Genomic DNA, 19928 nt, shown 5'->3' with positions numbered 1-19928 from the left:
GTAGGTACTTAATAAATGTGTATTGACTAGGTCAATCAGATTTCTGTTAAAAGGGGTGTGGGAGGAAGTGTAGAATTCCTTGGCTTGCACAACAGTAAAGAAAAGGTTTTTATTTGGAAATTAAAGTCCACTTAACACACTTAAATGCCACTTAACACACTTAAATACACTTTCCCAGTGTAGGCATTGTAAAGAACCTACTCAAAACAAAACTTTACTCCTCCCACCAATAGAAATACCTTACTTTTTTTTTTTTTTGTACTTTATTATTCCCTCAGATTTCATCTCATCACAATGAAGGCTTCGCTGGATGATTCTCTTGGACTAGAATGTAAAGGGAGCTGATCTTTCCATAGTTCTATTTTCTGCTGCATTCCAAATAAATGTACTAGATTCCAGTAGGCTCCCAGAGATGACTGGGGGACATTTCCTCTCTCCTTCCATCACACCCTACTGACCTGCTTAATACCTTGATCTCAAATCATGAAGTCTCCTTTTCTACTTTATTGGCTCCTATTTGTTTTCCAGGCTTTAATTCTCAGATTGTGTTTGTTGCAAAATGCCATGTCCTCTAAAAATGAAAGTCAATTGTGCGTCTGCTTCTGTATCGAGGGCAAAGGAAAGAACCAGAGTATTTTGAAATATATCATGTTAGTCAGTTGGGATTGCTTTAAACATGAGTATATGTATTATGAATTCCAAAATAGAGATATTGAAATGGGAAAGATATCCTGTTACAGAAGAAAGAATGCTAAATAATACTTAATTTTAGTAATAGCTGTTCCCAATTTTAGCATTCCAATTCTCATTTCTTTGCATTTGCATGGGCTTGTCCTTAGTGTTTGGAATGCTTTCCCCCTTCACCTGGGGCTCTCAGAATCCTTTTTCCTTAGAGACATGAGTGCCACACCCCAAGGAAGGCTCTCCCAGAGAATGAGTTAATAGTGCTCATTTTCTCTTCAAATTACCCCAAAATTAAACCCCAAAATGCCCATTATGTACAAAGCACTGTGTTAGACGTTGGGTATGCAAAGACAGAATCAAAATATATATTACCTTCAAGGAGTTTATATTCTGCTGGGCTGGTTTTGTTAGTGGTTTGTAAGTAAATGCAAGATAGTTTGATTAGATAAAGATTATTAACAATGGGAGGTAGAGAGAGGACCGGAGCCCAGAAGGAAGATAAGGATTCTAAAAGGCAGAACACATTCCTGACAAGTACTGATATGCTCATCCTAAGGCACTGAGACTTAGGAGAGACTTGGTTTTGGGGGTAGCCTAAGAAACTAGATAGGTTGGAATAGAAAATGCACAAAAGGAAGTAATAGGAAATAAATCTGGAAAGACAACATTTATCTAGATTGTGGATAACTTTAAAAGCTAGATGTGAGGAGTTTGTATTTTATCCTAAACAGGAGCCATAGAAGATTTTTTGGGGGGGGCCATTAAGCATTTATTAATGCATATTAGGTATTAGTAAAGATAGAGCAAGTACATTGGCCTGAAATTTAGGAAAGCCTCGCTAGTATCTAGGGAAGAAGAGAGGAAAAAAAATACCTTCACCTATGAGTCTTAGGCCAAAAAAGCCATAGAAGATTTTTTGAAAGGGCAATGACATGATAAGATCTAGGATTTAGAAATATTCATTTGTCTAGAGAGGAAAGATAATGAATTTCACTTTTGATATATAGAATTTGAGGTCCTGATGGGATACCCAGTGGAAATGAACGGTAGCCCTTTGTGATACAGAGATGGGGGAGAAATTAAGACTGACTTTTACTGAGAAATGGCCAAAGTATACGAAGAGGCAGTTTTCAGATGAAGAAATTAAAGCTATCTATAGTTATATGAAAACATGTTCTAAATCACTATTCAATGGAAAAGACTGATGTGGGAAAGACTATGGACAGAAGCAGAAGGGGATGAGATGGATAGTGTCTTTTTTTTGGGGGGGGGTGAGGCAATTGGGGTTAAGTGACTTGCCCAGGGTCACACAGCTAGTAAGTGTGTAAAGTGTCTGAGGTCGGATTTGAACTCAGGTCCTCCTGAATCCAGGGCCGGTGCTCTAAATCACTATTGATTAGAGAAATACAAATTAAAACAACTCTGAAGCACCACCTCATACCTATCAGATTGGCTAATACAACAAAAAAAGGAAAATGATAAATGTTGGAGAAGATGTGGAAAAATTGGAACACTAATGCATTGTTGGTGGAGTTGTGAACTTGATGTGGGATCCAACCATTTTGGAACTATGTCCAAGGGGCTATAAAATTGTGCATACCTTCTGACCCAGCAATACCACTACTAGGTCTGTATCCCAAAGAGTTCATAAAAAAGGGGAAAGGACCCACATGTACAAAGATATTTATATCTGCTCTTTTTGTAGTGGCAAAGAATTGGAAATTGAGAGGATGCTCATCAATTGGGGAAACAATAAACAAGTTGTGGTATATGAATGTAATGGAATACTATTGCGCTATAAGAAATGATGAGCAGGCACATTTTAGAAAAACCTAGAAAGGCTTACATGAACTGATGCTGAGTGAAGTGAGCAGAACCAGGAGAACATTGTATACAGTAACAGCAACATTGTGGGATGATCAACTGCGATAGACTTATCTCTTCTCAGCAATACAATGATCCAAGACAATTCCAAAACATTCATGATGGAAAATGCTCTCGCATCCAGAAAAAAGAACAAAGGAGTCTGAAAGCAGGTGGAAACATACTATTTCCACTTTATTTGGTTTTCTGTTTTTTCTTTCTTGCCATTTTCCCTTTGTGTTCTGATTCTTCTTGCACAACATGATTGATGTGGAATTATGTTTAACATGATTGTACATATGTAACCTATATCAGATTGCTTGCTGTCTTGGGGAGAGGGGAGGGAAGAGAGAGAGAAAGAGAGAGGGAGAAAAATTTGCAACTCAAAATCATACAAAAATGAATGTTGAAAACTATTTTTACATGTAATTGGGGGAAATACTATTTAGGGGGAAACACTGTAATTTACTTTTCTGTCTTTCATTTCTATTTTATCTTTGAACAAGTGCCTCCTCCTCCTAAGGCCAGAATCCCCTTAGTTCCTTGAGGGCTAGGCTATTTCATCTTTGTCTTTGTATTCTTACTCCCTCCTCTGCTTGATAAGTGCTTAATAAAAGTCAGGTTGAATTGATTTTGGAAGTGCTTTCTAAAGCTCGATTCTTGTCTTGGCCTGAGAAAGAAGGTGAACCTCTGGTGTAAGGAGAGGAGCTTTGGATACTTATGGCTGTGCTGCTGGCCATCATACTTTGGACAAGAAAAAAAAGTGGGGTCATTCTTAGAGCTCTGGATGAAGAGTAATGATTGAGGGGAAAAAAGAAGGGAAACCAAGAAGCTCCCAACATGGCTCATCTGGAGTATGTCATGAGTGGCAAAATTTACTACTTCATTCTAAGATAGGGAAACAAGATATGGGGCAGTAGAGCATATCAGTTTGCTTAAATGTAAAATTAGTTAGTCAACAGACATTTATTAAGTATTTGCTAGGCTAACAGGCATTGTGCTAAATGCTGGGGATACAAAAAGAGGTAAAAGACAGTCCTTGCTAGAGAAAGATAGGCTCTAGAGACTTTCTCCAGGATCCAAAAACTAGCATTCTTTGAGCAGGAAGCAGTGGGACACTAGCTAAATGGCTAAAGGAGGAAGACTCCAAGTCAGCACAGAGGAAAGTTAGATATGTAACTGTGGCTCAAATAAGAACTTGGCTGAGGCCCCCCCACCCCCACCCCACTGGCTCCCCAACAAAACACAGGTCTGGAAGTGGAAAACAGTCATAAGGCCAAATGCCAGAAGAACCTGTTTTGAAGAGAAATGACAGCAGTTTGTATTTGGAAGGGATAGTTTAATGCTTCAAACTCAGTGAATAATGCTGTGTATTTTTTGAAAAAAAATTAATGCTGTACTCTGTCCATTTTAGGCATAAGTTTGTGAGAAATAATTTTCATTAATTTAACTTCTAAATCCAGGCATTTCTAGAGTAGAGATAGAAATGTCCAAGGGGGGGGGAGGGCAGCTAGGGGGCGCAGTGGATAAAGCACTGGCCCTTGGATTCAGGAGAACCTGAGTGAGTCCAAATCTGACCTCAGACACTTGACACTAGCTGTGTGACCCTGGGCAAGTTACTTAACCCTCATTGCCCCACAAAAAATAAAATAAAATAAAAAAGGCCAAGATGCTGTAATCCTCCAACCCCACCCTCCAACTCCAATTCAATGCATAGGCACTGAAACCTCTCTATTTCAAGATAATTCAGGGTTACATAGCATCAGAACTCCAATAAGGTCACAATATGTTAAAATATAGTTTTGGAGCCCACATTCTAGAACAATAGTGATTTAATTTATTAAAAATTGTCATTCTTCTTAAGGATTCAAAGGGCTTCCTCCCAGTGTTAAAGGGCACTATCATTAAGTGATAGAGTGAATTGCTTCAGGTGCTGGGGTGCCTGTAGTTACTTTTTGTCACAAATTTGATTACCACCCTTATCCCATTTTCTAAAGACTTAGGGTTTTTTTTTTTCTTCGTGACCATCTACATAATTTCCTAGGGGGAAAAGTCTGAAAGTCTGGAAAGGGTTTTAGGCTAAAGAAACATTTATTTATTAATATTTTAGTTCAACTAAAAAGATTTTTTAATATACTTCCACATCTTAGCCAAGTATAGTTTCTACCCTGAAATTTCCACACAGTGTCCATTTAAACTGATGACATGCACTAGACTGCAAGTGGCATGAGTAAATGACATGATGTAGGAGCTCAGTTTTGGAGTATAAGAAATCTGCCTTGTCCTTTAAATCTTGAGTGATGTCAATGAATAATTAATCTGGTTCTTATCTTGTTAAATTCAATAGACATTAAAAAAAAAAAAAACCTCTGCAACAGCTCCTGGGGTCTATTACAATCCCCTTTTTAGTTCTTTGTATATTTAAATGTTTGGGTTTATTGATGAATGTTAAGTTCAAAATATAAAAGGGAAATTTAAAAATAACCTATAACTATCTGATGGATGACAGGAGTTGACATTTTATAGAACTATAGACTTAGAGTGAAAAGGGATCTCGATCACATAGTTCAACCTATATCTATATAGGAATCCCCATACCATAATATCCCCAACAAGTCTTGTTTCCACTTATGAGGAGCCCTACAATCTACTAAGTGGGTCAATTCTATTTTTGGACAGCTAAAATTTTGGGAAAGTTTTTGCCTTACATTGAGGCAAAATCCTCTCTCCAACTTTCAATTATTGTTACTAGTTCCTCAGGGGCCCAGAAGAACAAGGATAATGTCTCTTCCATTTGATAGCCCTTTCAATAAATCATGTCCTTGGCCACCAGTCTTTTCTTGTTTGAGTTAAACATCATCAATTACTTTAACCAATCATTGATTCTCCAGACTTCCCACTATGCTGGTCATGCTTGTAGGAAGTCCCTCCAATTTTTTAATGCCTTCCTATATTATGGTGCCAAGAAATGAGCATAGCACTCCAGATGTGGTCTGATAAGGGCTTGGTACAACAGAACTATCACCTCTCTTGTTCTGGACCTTGTGTCTATTGATACAGACAAAGATTTTGTGAGTTTTTTTTTGTTTTGTTTTGTTTTTGGCTGCCGTGGCACACTGACTCATATTGAGTTGTTGCACAGATTTTTTTTTTCCTCACACGAACTGCTGTCTGGCCATGCTTTCTCCATTCTGTACCTGCATGGTTGATTTAAGAAAAAAAAAATCAAACATGTGTCTTTACACTTATTCCTGTTGGGCTTTATTTGATTAGAGCTAGTTCATTCTTCTGGACAAACTTTTTGTATCCTGGACATGTTGTCTAACCTGTTCCTCCTAACTGTGAGTATTGGAATGACACCCCCTGCTGGGAAAGATATTGCAGGGAAGCTCCGCCATGAGGAGAAAGCATGTGATTTAGAAACTATGTGACTTTAGCGTCCAGAAGTTGCCGAAGTTACATTTATAGAACCACCCGTGGGACCTGTCAATCAGAACTACCAGCCAATTAGCTGTGTGTGTGGACAGCCCTGTTTCTGGTTTCTTAGGAGGCTTCTGAGAGAAGCCGAGGGGTGAGTGGGCCTTTTAGTGGGAGACTTCAGCTGGGGAGCAAGAGCAGGCAGGAGAGGGAGAGCAAGCAAATTTCATACTTGATCCACGTGTTTCTCTTTACTTACCCCTAATATACTTTAATAAATACTTAATGCCCAAAGATTGGTGCTATACATTTCCTAATTTAAGGTGACCACTCATTAGATTTTAGACATCATAGCTAGAATTTTACCCCTTTACATAACTTTGTGTTATCTACACCTTTGCTAAAAATGCCATCTATGTCTTCATTCAAGTCATTGACAAAAATTATTTGTTATCCAAATCCATCTAGTTGCAATTTTTACCTTCTAGTTTCATGCTAGTTTTGTCTGACAAGATGGTATCCTTGACCTAGAATTTCAGTGGATGTGTGCTGTAGACATTTTTTCTGAAATAATTACAATTGGTTATGCTCCAGCCTGACATATGTGCTCCCAAAAAGCACCATGCATTTCTCACAACAAAAATCACATTGCTTATAGGGACAATGGAGTTAGGGGCCCTACACTCAAGAACTTCACCAGTGGCATTTTTTAAAAAGATAGGAACTACTAAAAGTAGTAATATTTTTACTACTGGTAAAGTGAAAAAACAAAAACAACTAGTAGTTTAAACTTGTTAAATGGTTAAGAAATACATAAATACTACAATAACTAGTGGCTGCTGCTTGGCTTGCTCCTGGGGCTAGAAAGTTCTCAGTGGGGGAGAGAATGCAGACCAGCCCTCCTGCCCCGCCCCCCTCCCCCAGTTCCTACTTCAGCAGAAATAAATATGACTCTTTTTCTTGACAAAGACCTGAAGTTTGCTTGTGGAAGGTGGGAGTCTGGTGTATAGAGAAGGTAGCAGCTTGTGAGTTATTGTGAAGTGGTACAGTTTTATGCCTTCTTGCTCATGTAAGAAATTAAATATCAGCAAGTTGTGTTATGCTCAAAATGTTCCCTAATCTATCAATCCTGTTGGAACAAATTCTAGTATTCAAAACAAGAATTATGGCAGAATTGATTATTTTATTTTCAAATGAAGATTTCCCTCTTCTCCCTCCCACCACTCCCCTCCATGGGAAAGAAAATGCACACACTCGTCACAAATATACAGTCAAGCAAAATAAATTCTGCAATGGCCATGTCCAAAAAATATTTCTTAGTCTGCTGTCTGATTCCATTACCTCTTTATCAAGACATGGGCAGCATTATTTTAGCATTAGTCCTCTGAAATTGTGGTTGGTCAGTGTTTCTAAGTCTTTCAAAGTTGTTACAATATTGTTATTTTATGAGTTTTCCCCCTCGTTCTTCTCACTTCACTCTGCATCGCTTCATATAAGTCTTCCTGAGGTTTCTCTGAAATGGTACCCTTCATCATTTCTTATAGCATAATAGTATTTCATCACATTCATTTATTCCTGGACACTGCTAAAAGAGGTGCTATAAATATTTTTGTATATATGGATCCTTTTCCTTCCTCTTTTTGATCACTTTGTAGTATAGATCTAGTAGTGGTATCACTGGGTTAAAATTTTATAGCTTTTGGGGCATAGATCAAAATTGTTTTCTATAAGTCTTCTCAGGCATGGGAATATACTTAGACATTTCACCTGGTTCCCATTCCCACCCCCACCCCCCAAACTCAGTAGCATGGATTTTGAAGATGGTTTTTTGAGGTCATGGGTGCAGCCTGATTAAAATTTTCCTGTCAGGCTTACTGATCTGTAATGGATTTGACTCATGGATTTGGCTTCCTTGGGACCACATTTTAACAGATTGAGGAAATTGTCTCATAAAAGGCCAGAAATTAATTTTTCCAATGCTTTAGCTTGAATGAATGGCAAACTTCAAGATTTATCCATGTAGTTTTTTAGTCTTAAAGGAATCATAATTTTATATCATTCACTTATAGAGACTGTCCAAGTAGCCTCCATATTACATAAGTCTCTTTGCCATAGATCTATTTTATTATGCAGTTAATTATGCAGTTAATATAGTTAATGAAAGGCAAAAGGATTTTCTTTGTTGGTTTGTTTAGGATCACTAGAATTGAACCCTACACCATTATATCTACCCTTCTTTATCCTTCTAGTGGCCTGATAATATTTATTTAGTTATAAGTCCCTCAATTTTACATGTAGCCAAGCCAGATAATCTTAGCAATCTTTTTATCATCACTAAAAACAAACTAAAACCTGGTAGATGTTTTTGATGGCCAATGTGATACAAATTCTAAAATTACATGACTAAAGGATAAAGTTAGCAGTACTTAAAAAAAAATCAATGATAAATTTAACCTATATATCTTTAGAGGTCATATACCTTTCAGTCAGAGGAATCAAATACTACAAATACACCTAGGAAAGTGTATTTGTCACCTCTTATGTACTCTATAGGATGTTATCCTGTTTCTACTGAGGAATGTGGAAGACAGAAAGATATGTGGATGGCTCTCTCTGTGCCTTACTAATGAGTTCTACAAGATAAAAATCATCTTAAAAAACCAAAGCTGGCATTTTGAGATCCACTGATGGGTGCCTTTGTTGAAAAATCAAATCCCTCTTGATTTATACAGCAAAAAAGCCCCCCCAAATAACTAAATCTCCCAGGAACTGAAATTCTTGTAGTTTCTGCTTGGCATTAATGTTACATGATTTCTTTGTGTTGACCTTTAATGCATGACACTCAGAAACAATAATTTGTTTCAATCTTGCATAGTCAGGTAACTGCCTCTCTTGTTTAGTCGTATAAAATGATAGGATACAGTGTATCCTTCCAAAGAGCTTTTGTATTGATTTTTTTTGGGGGGGTGGGGTAAAGGATTTTTTAATTTTATACTTTGGATTAAAAAAAATTCCTCCCAATTCTGGAATTTCATAATTTTGTGAAATGCAGCATTTTGGAGCTTATACTTTTAGTTGTCTATTATTTCTCTTGTAAGTAATGGTTAGTTAGCAAAATGGTTCATCTAAACCCCTCTAGAAATAAAAGGTCTTGATGATTTGTAGGAAAACTGAATCTTCTATTACCAGTTTGATATATTTATATGCTTTGAAGACTATCACAATGGATCTATTATCTGTGAATCCAGGCACATTTGCAAACCAGTTTTCTCTAGGACTTCTGCTATTTTGAGAAAGACTTTGATCTGAAATGTTTTTGCAAAGTGACCTGTTCAAAAACAATCTTTGTCATTTTGAGACCATCAGGAAATTCTGAATATGAAGACACTCCATGGAAAACATTCATCTTCTTAAAATCTTGCAACCTTCCAAATCCCTTTGGCTGTTCTCTAACATGAACTACAATGGAAAAGGGATGAGGAAATGCTATCAAATTGACCACAGAGCCCAAATCTATTAAGTGTTATAGCATTTATTAAATATTACAGCTTGCTTGCCATATATGTCCATAGAATATAACAATACCATGAGTATATACTAGTATATTCTGTTGTAGACTATACAGTGTACACTGTAGCTCATAGGGCCACATAGGCTCATTACGATTTGGAGAAGAAAAAAAGAATCAAAGTTCAAGTAAAATTGAAAATACAATTCATATAGGATTGGAAGTGATTATTTTCAGGCCCTTGATGATCTTCCATTTTATCATATGTCACTGGAAAAAGAGGTATGTTGGTGAAAATTTTGCCATTTACACAGACCTTTCTAAAATCGTAAATATAATCAAATGTATATGCAACTATTAGCAATTTCTTTTAGACTTAAAAGTAAGGACATCTCTGATTCTATATTTCAGTTCATTCATATGAAAAGGTTTTTTTTTTTAAATGGGAAAACTGTTATGTTCAATTCTAACTCTATAACATAAGAACAATGGAAGTTAATGTAAGGTACACATCTTTCAAGTGCTTTTCATCTTCCAAATGCTCTGCAGACATTAACTAATTAATCTAATTTAAAACCAACAAAAGGAAGCACCTAGAATTATTTCACAGAGTACAGAGTCAGATGGAAATATTCTTTGCCACTGGAGTTTAGTAAAATGGCATAGCAGGATTTTAAAAAGGTGTAGTTTGATGCATTATTTGTAGTGGTAGAACCAAGTGAAGTCTTAGTAGACTTGGAGAGAAAGGCATTTTTTCTTTTTCTTTTTTTAAAACAGATTTTCCCATTTTGTTCTATTCCCAGTGGCTGCTCAATTGGCATTGTATGTTTTAAATTGTTTTTCAGTTTTGTGTGATGTTTCCCAAAAAAACCAGATTGTGGACATTTCAAAAACCATGACATACAAATGGATAAAACAAGAGGCTCAATCTACAATAGAAAACCATGTAATCTCACCTTTAAGACAAGGAAAGCTAGACATTTCATTATTATGCATGTGTTTGACTATTGTATGCTCCTTCTTTTAAAAAAAACCTCATGTTATATTTATGAAAAAAACCTTGCTTCTAGAATTTAAAAACTTGGGCTTTTTGCATCTTGTTTTCTCTTTCCTCAGTTTTCTTAATACTATTTTCTCCACTTTTAAAAAACTACCACAGAAAGGGAAAATGCCATGGTTTAGTCCCAATTCCCTTTTATTCCCCGATAGCAAAATGCGTGGCTTTTAAACTCAATCTCCCCGCTGGGGTGTCTTCACTCCTTTTGTGGCACAGTTTATTTTTAAAAAGGGCTTCAAGCTGGACCTATAAATAAAAGGCCCCTTCTTTACCCTCAAGGGAGAAGCTTAAAATTAATTTCTCTTAAGATTTCCCCCTCCCCCTTTTTTATTTGCCACCATTATAAGGCTAACAGAGCCACCACTCCCCCTTCTTTTCCTTGAGATCCCCCCCCCCTCCACCCTCAGCCTCTCGATATTTTCCAGCCATCTTTAGCAAGGCCTTGCTCTCCAGTAGCTGCGGCTTGCGGCCGTTTAAAGGACTGAGTCAGATCCTAAAATGTCTGATTGAAATACACGTTGGACAAAAAAAAAAAAAAATCCTCTCTCCATCCTTCTCACCACCACCACCATCACCAGGGCGAGAGTTAAAATCCAGCAGCCCCATATGGGTGAGACTTGGCAGGTCTGTCAGACTTATTTTAAAATTCGTAATAATCTAAGCTAGTTATAAGAATAATAGCATATTGCATGCCTTTCTCTCTAACCAACACCCCCCCTCCCCAATCTTCCCTTCCCCCATTCCCAGCCCCCCCTCCCCCCTCCCCCTTCTCCCTTTCCTCTCTTTTGTTCGCTCGGCTCTCCGGCCGTGCCTGGGCGAGCTGGGGCCACGGCGGCACCCTCCCCTCCCTCCCTAGGCCGCAGCTTCTGCTCAGCCCCGGGCTCGCGGCGCCGCGCGCGGCCTACTCTGCCAAGCTGCCCTGGGTCGTCGCGCGCGGCTCCCCGGGAGAGAGGCACAGGGCCGCGCGCGGCGGGGACCCGAGCGCCGGCACCCGCCTGCCCGCCTGGCCCGGGGCTTCAGATTTTCCAGGCCCCGGGGTATCTTGCGGTAGGGCCGGGCCCCGGAGCCCCTGCTGCTGTAGTTGCTCCTGTTGCAGCTGCCCGGGGAGCTGAAGCTGCGGCGCAGCCAGTGGTAGTAGTAGTAGCAGCAGCAGCAGCAGCAACAGCAGCAGCAGCAGCAGCAACAGCGGCGGCGGCGAGGCCGCCCCAACACACACACACACAGACCCAGGCAGCGGGAATGCAGATGACACGCCCGTAATATGGAAGCAGCCGCCGCCGCTGCCGCCGCCGTAGCAGCAGCAGCAGCCGCAGCAGCCACGACAGCTACAGCAGCAGCCGGCGGCGCCGCGCTAAACAAAGGTCATCCGAGCTGCGGCCCAGACACCCGGGCTTGACCGCTGCAAAGGCCAACACCGGGAAGGGGGTGGGTGTGCGCCTATGTGTGTGAGTGTGTATATGTGGGTGTGGGTGGTTGGAAAGGTGAGGGTCGGAGGGCAGGAAGGAACCAGGAGAGGGGGGCTCTGGGTAGAAGACTGCAATGGGTGGGGGGGTAGGTAGGTCGCGTTCGCATCTGCCCCTAGCTGCTGTCACCACTGCAGGGGTGGGGTGGCAATGGGCGATTCTTAGTCCCCTTGGCCTGATAGCATTGGCCTCTCCAATCTCTTCTCTGGGGAGAGCGTCTCTTCTCTTTGCTGCTACTTTCCTGGGGGGTTGCAAAAGGGAGCCGCTGGAGCTAGGCCCCACGGCTTCTGAGAGGGGGCCACGTGAGCAGTGGGGCACTCCTTCTCCTCCTCCCCTCCCCCAGTACTGTCTCTACACTGTTTATTTTAAAGGGGCCTCTGTCCCCCCACTCCTCCCCTTCCCCTTCATCCTTCTCCCTATGGACATCCCCAGCTTTCTTCCCTGGGGTGAAGGGATTTGGACTTTTTTTCTCCCCAGGTGCTTGAAAGAAGAGGAGAAGGTTGGAGAAAAAGGGGGGGTGGTGGTTGGGTGGCTGGCTGGCTGGCTGTCTGGCTGGCTGGGTGGGTGGCTGGCTGGCTGGGTGGGCGGGTGGGTGTGGGGCATGTGGTGGTGGTGGTGGTGGTGGTGGTGGTGGTGACAGTATTGGGAGGGGGGGCAGGCAGGGAGGTGGGGTGGAGTAGAGTCGGGGTGTCAGGCAGAGAAGAACCTGGTCAGCAAGCCCGCAGCGCTCTGCTATGGGGTTGAAGGCCGTCGTGTGCAGCAAACGCATCCTGAGTGAGGACAGAGCTCTAGATTTTTCTTTATTGGGGGGCTCTTTGTTAGCTCCCCACACAGAGACACACATACACACATAGAAATACACACGCACACACACACAAAGATCTGAGCCAGGTTGTGGGAGGTAAGTGGGGAAAGGAAGGAGGGGGAAATGGATGTGCTGGGAGCTTCGGGTAGAAGGGAGGGGGGGAATGGGGCCCTGAGAGGCTTTAGGGGCGCTGGAGAGGTGAGCATTTCAAGGGTCTGTGCATGTGTGTTGGGGGGGGATACACGATGACTTCCCCCTCCTCACCAGGACCAAAAAGGAAAAAGCAACCCCTAGCGAGATCCCCCCTGCGCTGTTGATTTTCAGGGACTTGTTGGCAACTCAGCGAGGGTTGCCATAGCTTTTTTATGTAGGGTGACCAGAACCGGCTGAAACTGGTTTGAGGCAGATCAGCTCCTGAACACAATGCAGTCACTGAGCTACTACAGTGGGATAGCAGCTTCCTCCCTTCATGGCAGCCAAAAGCAGAGGAGCTTGCAGGAAGGTACCATCCCAACACAGTATGTGAATGCACACTTTAGACACCACACAGCACTGGTATGTGTCTAATGTAGTCCTAAAAGATTCTGTGTAGGGAAGAGGAGAAAAAAAATTGGACAGGTTTGCAGGATCTGAGGTTACTTGGGCTTTTCCTGCCTTTTTCTTTTGCTTAAGGGATGGACAGGGAGCTGAGATTTATGACCCTTATTAAAGAAAAAAAAATGTGCTTTGCTAGGGTGGGGACACTTGGTTTTTGCAGTCTCTTTCTCTCTTTTAAAAACCAAACCAAAATGAACTGATGGCTTTGTAATTGTAGTTTTATTTGTGACTTGGAGAATGCTGCTTTGCATGCTGTTTTCTTTTGCAGGCTATGTGCTGTCTTGTGCTTTTCATCTTAGATGCTATTAAAGGGTGTGTGTGTGTGTGTCTGTGTGTGTCTGTGTTGGGGGGGGGGGGTTACATCTGACAGTTGTGAAGGCCAAAAGGTAACAATATTGTTCTAGGAATGAGCATAAATGCATTGCAGTGATGCTGTAAGGCATACATACTGTCTTTTTTTTCCTTGTAGGCCTATTGACTGGGGCTGCTTTTAACCCTTTCATATTTGCAGAGGTAATGCATCTGTGTGACAGTAACTGAGCATTGATCAGTCTTTCCAAAAGGTCAAGGTTCACAAGGTGAGATATGATATTTTGAGCATGAATATAATAATTTGAAGATACATGCATACACAGATTAAATCTGACAACGATTGGTTCACTGGTGAAGAAATTGTGGTTTGACTCTACAAGAAATACTCATATCTTATCCAGGTTTAATGGGATTAGCATGACTTTATGATGACATTGTTGTTATCAGAGCTAATTTAGGATGGCTTCATTTTAAATAGCATGTGCATAGGCATCTTGCTGGCTACTCAGTCTCCAGAAAGAGGCCTTGAAAAGTGCCAAGTGCAAATGCTGGTAAGAAACCATGGGCCTTGTGGAGAAAATGCATTGTTTTGCATTGCACCACAGTCCTACCCATGTAGCATTTACTCATGTAACATTTTCCGTATGGTTACATAAAAGGTAACTGCCTCATCAAATGGAGGCCACCTGCTTATCATTTTAGAATTTAGAGACTTTGGACTTAGACATACGTTTTCTTCCTTCAACTGACCAGCTTTATTTTACTTTGCAGCATTGTCTCATCCTGAAAGGGATTCATTTGGAGCCAAGTAGAGGAATGTTTTAGTGATTTTAGTGGTGGTGGTAGTAGTGGTGATGGGTGTGTTGGAGGGGATGTTGATGGACTAGAAGCTGAATATTCTAGTGGATTATTTGTGGGATACGTTTTAATGTGGAGTAATAATGAAATACCAAAGAACACTGGATGGGCTGGCATCCTCTGCCAAAAGATGCCTATTTCCAACCTATAATGTCACAATCATGGATAATAGAAAGTCTCTCTAATGTCTTAAAAGTATTTTCTTAGATTTGAGTTGGCTTTTAAATTTATCATGGAAAAGTAAAGGCTTTGGAGGAAGAGAAGAGAGAATAAAGCAGTAATGAATGTGGTAAAGTAAAGAACAAAGGCTGTTAGAGCTTACACAGGAACACTAAGCATTTTGCCTTAGGGATCCTTGCGAAAGGACTGTAACTTCCTAAAACAGGAAATCAGCAACTCTAGAATCTTTTCCAAAATGATGTTAACAAATATAACCAGTCCTGCCTGTTGGACCTTAGTAAACTATAATCAGAGGGTGAGCATGGAGGGAATCATTGAAAATGAATTTTTTGTGACTAGGGTGAAGTGGTTATTTTGCTCTTCTCTCTATTCAGAAGAGCAGACAATCTCAGAAACATTGAGAATTTATAAATTAAGTAGTGGTAGTTGTGGGCAGGATAGCTGGATTAAAGGGTGGGAGGTATGCAAGGGTGTGTTATCTTTGTTCTTTAAAATTTTAGTCTTCAGACCCTAAGATTTTTGTTGAAGTGTAACAAAAGGAAGAGAAGATTGCATTGTAGGTAGGAAAAAAATACTTTGTATGGATATCCTTTTTAGATTTGTTAAACTGGTAGAACAAAGGAGCAAAATTCCTTTAAAAATGTTTCTAAAATGGTTTTTCAAATTCAATATAATTTCTGACTGCCAGAGGTTCTGTATTTCACCACAGAATTATGCTTGCAAAGCAGACTGAAATCCACATTTCATATTTGTTGCATTTTCTATGCTGCCAACCAAAATTCATATGACTAAACATAATCACTCTTAATTTTAGAACAATAAGCTGATTTAAAATTGTGGTCACTGAAATCATTCTCTTAAAGTCAGTGTTTCTTTTTGATTTAAATCTGAAAGACAAACCTCTGACTAGTGGCAGTTTTTTGTTTTTTTGCTAAGATGTTAAAAATGCCTTTTGGGAATTGCACGCATAGAATATGCTTAAATAGCAGTTTGGTTTGAAGTCCTGTTGGTGGTTTTAGCTTTATGTTTTCATAAATCTTCTGGAAAATAGCATTTGGATTTTGTATGTAGGCCAGTATTTCCAGCTGAAAATGCTGTTTAACGTTGGAGGGCTGGTTCTCTGCATCAGTAATCATGAGCTCATCTTGGATTGAGGTTTGTCTCCAGTATTTGGACTTACACAGAAGTACAACAATTTAGCAAGTTTCAGGTCTCATTTTAGAGGTAGTTGAAGTTGGAAATATGAATACAAACTGGTCGATTATGCATTAGCATGTTGAGTCTTGGGAAAGGGGCAAAATGTTGACATAGACATTTCAGGGCCCTTGCTTTGATGGTAGCTGGTTGTGCACGCAGGCAGGCCCTATCCTACCTCAGATAGAAAGCTCATTGAGATTGCCTGCAGCTGTATTGAAGCATTTCTGAGCGTGAATTATAATCTAGTTTGGAGAAAGAAAGTGTTAGTTTGGCTATAAAAGGTAAACAGGAAAGAAAGTGTAACTGGAGTCTTAAACCCATGCTTCTTTTTATCTTCTATTTGGAGAATTAATTTTTCCACCTACATTAATTGAATGTTATCATGAAATCTGACTTGTTGAGAAAGATGAGCTTTTTCCTCCTCAGATTTTTTTCCTCTCGAATTTTTTCCTCCATTCTATTTTTGGGGGGATATGTTTTCAAAGACATATTAGAGGAGGAGAAGGTCATCAACATTTAACAGGTTATTTTTCCTTTATTACCTGTTGGCTAGGTTATTTGAGCTATATATGAGTTAAAATTTTGCAGCCTGTATTTTTTTCCCCGTTTCCCTTGAAGTGTTTCTTTGAGCTTTGCTCTGGGGTATAGGATGTCTTTAGCTGGTTTCAAATAACCTTCCCATGTCCTTGGAATGGTTATTTGGTAGAACTCCATGATGGCTATGTTGCCCAGATGTAGAATGTCCAAAGGTAGCCAATAAAAGGGAAACAGGGCATTTAAAATAATTCTGGGTTACTGTTTTCTACTCTTAATTATAACTCCCAATCTTCTTTGTGTTAATATTTTAGATAATCATGTTTCTCATGAATTAAGAAATAACAGCTTTCAGTGATAAAAGAAAAGCTGCCCTCATCACCTGAAAAAAGACCAACCTTATAAATTTCATTTGAGACCTCTGAAGTCATATTGCATAACAGAAGTTTTGTGAACAGATATCAGAATGTGAGATGAAATGATAATAGCGAATTGTCTAATGGGGTGATGTGCTTCATAACCCCAAACTAATCTAAATTAGATAAAACAGGAAACAAAAAAGTACTGAATTTATTTTATTCTTTACAGCTATATTTCCAGAAGTTTAATATTTTTACAGCTGTATTAAGGTTCATTAAAATAATAAATAATAGTTATGTCCAATTAAGAGCTAGTCCCAAGTTCTAGGCTTATATACATGCCATTTGGATTCTGGATTTCTAGAAGAGGTATCTCATGCTCATCATGAATTAGTCAGTTTAACCTAATGATAATTTATTGATCTCAAAATAAAGACTATGGTGAGGGCACATGCTGACCTGTGACATACCTATCCCTTCTATCATGATTCATAGATGTGTCATAGCTACATGTGTTCCACCCAGGAGATCTCTGCCAAGACTGGCTATGAAGTGGCCCCCAAATATTGGGCCTCATACTCAGAAGTAAACAAAGGGAGCTGGAACCTTTTACAAAAACATCAATCTAGGGTTCCCCAAGGACCTTTGACTGTATTAGACAGAATTAAGTAAGATAAAGATGTCCACTAGACTTTGGTACAATTCCTTTGGTGTTTAGTGGTTACACCTATGGATTAGTCAGTCATTCTGTCTCTGTCAGCCATCTTCACCCCACCCTTCCTTTGGGGGAAGGAGCCAAGCCTGACTAGATTTTCTCCTGACAGAGACAGAAGGAGAGAGGGATAAAGAGAAGTAGAAAGAGCAAGTTGTTAGGCCTGGCCTGGAGATCGTAGCTAGCAGTTTGCAACTGAGAACTGAGAAAAAAACCTTGTTATTAAACATTAGAAATAATGATCATAGTACCTGATGTGTGGCTATCTTTCTCTATAGAACTTGAAGATTTACAAATCTTTTATATACATGACAATATAGATACCTAAGGTTACCATGACAGACATGAAATCTGTTTCATCCAGCAAGACACATACAATTTTGTTTAGTCTAGTAAAGTTGTCATTTTTTTTTTTTAGTATCAAATATTCCAGGCATACAGAGGGTTTTATTTGACCAAGAGTACAAAACTCTCAATGATATTTCTCAAAATTAAGCCTTGATAGATATTGTAGCAAAGGTATTAGATAAAGCATCATATATTCCAGTCTCAATGAAAAATGATATTCATGTACTATGTTCTAGGTATTCCTACTATCTTTTCAAGAAAGACAATCCAATTGGATTTGTGGCAAATCCTGCAAGTGACTCTTTTCCAGGTTCTCCTAGAGCTTAGCACTACGGAAATTTAAGAATATGAGCAAAAATCTGTTCTAGAAAAGGGGATAGGCCACATTTTCATGTGTGTTCATTTGGAGCCTAGCTCTAGTCATTGATTTCATTATAATTTCATTAAAACCCAAATTCTTTATATTTTTGTCCACTTTTATAATTCTTGAACTGTAGATTCAGATAATTGAAAAATCACAATAAAACATCCTTCATTGTACACATTCACATCCACACACATCCTCTCTGCTATTCAGCAAGTGTAAAGATTTTATATATGAAGCAAGGATGAAATATGTGGTTGTGTCTAGTTCTAAGAATTGGCTACCTATTAGTTGGTACTATTATTATATGTGGATAGTTGGGACAGTGAGGAGGGGATTCAATATTCATCTATTCAGAGTTTTCTTTGAATAGACTAGTTTATTATTAACCTTTTCTTCAGAACATCCAGTATTTGGGATAGAAATCCTTCCTCTGCCTTTATATTTTTGAAAGTTCAGAAATATGCATATCACCAAATAAACAAGAGGTGTTAAAGAAGTCCTAATTTGTTGTAGTCCCCATGAAAGATGGCAATCACTCACTGCTCTAAGGTTTAGGAGTAGAATTGCTTCCCTGATTTTCTTAGATTGTGGAGGGTTCCACATTCCCTTCTCTGTTTTCAATGTTTCTTTCTTTTTTGGGGGAGGGGGGAGGAGAGATGTACAAGTAAACTCAGAATCTCACTGGTCTTAACTGAATAGTTTTATCTTTGGAAGGCTTTAGTTATCGTGACTCTGTATCTACCCTAAAGTGGGTGAAACTTGGGAGCAGAGGTGGTATATTTGTTTCTTTTTTGGCTATATCTTGCAGTCAGAGAGCTAAGCCTATACTCAGCCATTTGAATTTGGATTCAAGAAAATTTTAAACCTGCTGGTGATTCACATTGTCTGGCTAATCATCCTTTGATATAATTTATATTAAGGCATAAAAGAAGAGTTTCTTTGCCTCAACCAATTCAGTAGAAATATTAAATTTCTACATATAAGTCAATAAGAAGTATGTGGATAGAGAGCCTGCCTTGGATTCATGTTCCACCTGTCACTCATGTTGGCTGTTCAGTTAGCAGAGTATTCTAGGGAACTTTCAAAGGTTTTTAAGTTGCAGAATAGTTATTGAACTGCATTGGTAGAAGTTTTCTCACTGGAGCTCCCTACACTAGTGAAATCATAGGTCTTGACGAAAAAAGAGGTGGTTGGGAGGTTGCAAATAAAACAATTCTTACTGGTTTGGGGAGAGGGTAGATAAAATATTGGAGGATAGGAGATAATTTTCTATATAATTGATAAGGCTTTCCCTCCCCCAGTTTTCCACAAAATATTGACTCAGGCTATCAGGGAATGACCAAAGATGATTTTTTTCTTCCCAAAGGAAGGTGCATTGGGATTGAGATCCACATAAAATTTATTCCTCAACTTTTCTATCTTTGTGATGGGGGGAGAGAAGGAAGGCTTTTTTTTTTTTTCATAGAAGGTAGAGTAGCAACCAGTAAATAAGAACAGATTGGGGATATAGATGGGAATGACTCCCTAAATGAGATTAAACCTGGTTCCTCTATTCCAGTGAAAACCACTGCCTTGTGAAACCAGAAACTTGGCATGGGGAGCTAGTTCTGATCAGAGAAGCTTGTTTTTGTTTTTTGTTTTTGTTTTTGTTTTTTTTTTAGTGAGGC

The 19928-nt window shown here is 39.4% G+C and overlaps 1 protein-coding gene across 13 annotated transcripts in view; it reads left to right on the top strand.

Moving 5' to 3' along the window:
• The first annotated feature begins 11006 nt into the window (after window positions 1-11006).
• ZNF532 (zinc finger protein 532) overlaps window positions 11007-19928 on the top strand; it is a 119705-nt gene continuing 110783 nt past the window's right edge. Inside the window, exons 1-3 of one of the 13 annotated variants that reach the window (XM_043977683.1) lie at window positions 12680-12893; window positions 13141-13352; window positions 13864-13972. The gene's annotated coding sequence lies outside the window, so the exon portion shown is untranslated. Of the gene's footprint in view, window positions 11154-11477; window positions 11955-12129; window positions 12492-12679; window positions 12894-12988; window positions 13353-13863; window positions 13973-19928 lie in introns of those variants that run through there. The other 12 variants (XM_043977685.1, XM_043977687.1, XM_043977686.1 and 9 more) reach the window with 12 other exon arrangements.

The sequence above is a fragment of the Dromiciops gliroides genome, chromosome 1, assembly GCF_019393635.1.
Source record: "Dromiciops gliroides isolate mDroGli1 chromosome 1, mDroGli1.pri, whole genome shotgun sequence".
Taxonomy (NCBI): Eukaryota; Metazoa; Chordata; class Mammalia; order Microbiotheria; family Microbiotheriidae; genus Dromiciops; species Dromiciops gliroides.
This window is presented reverse-complemented; position numbering and strand designations above follow the sequence as displayed.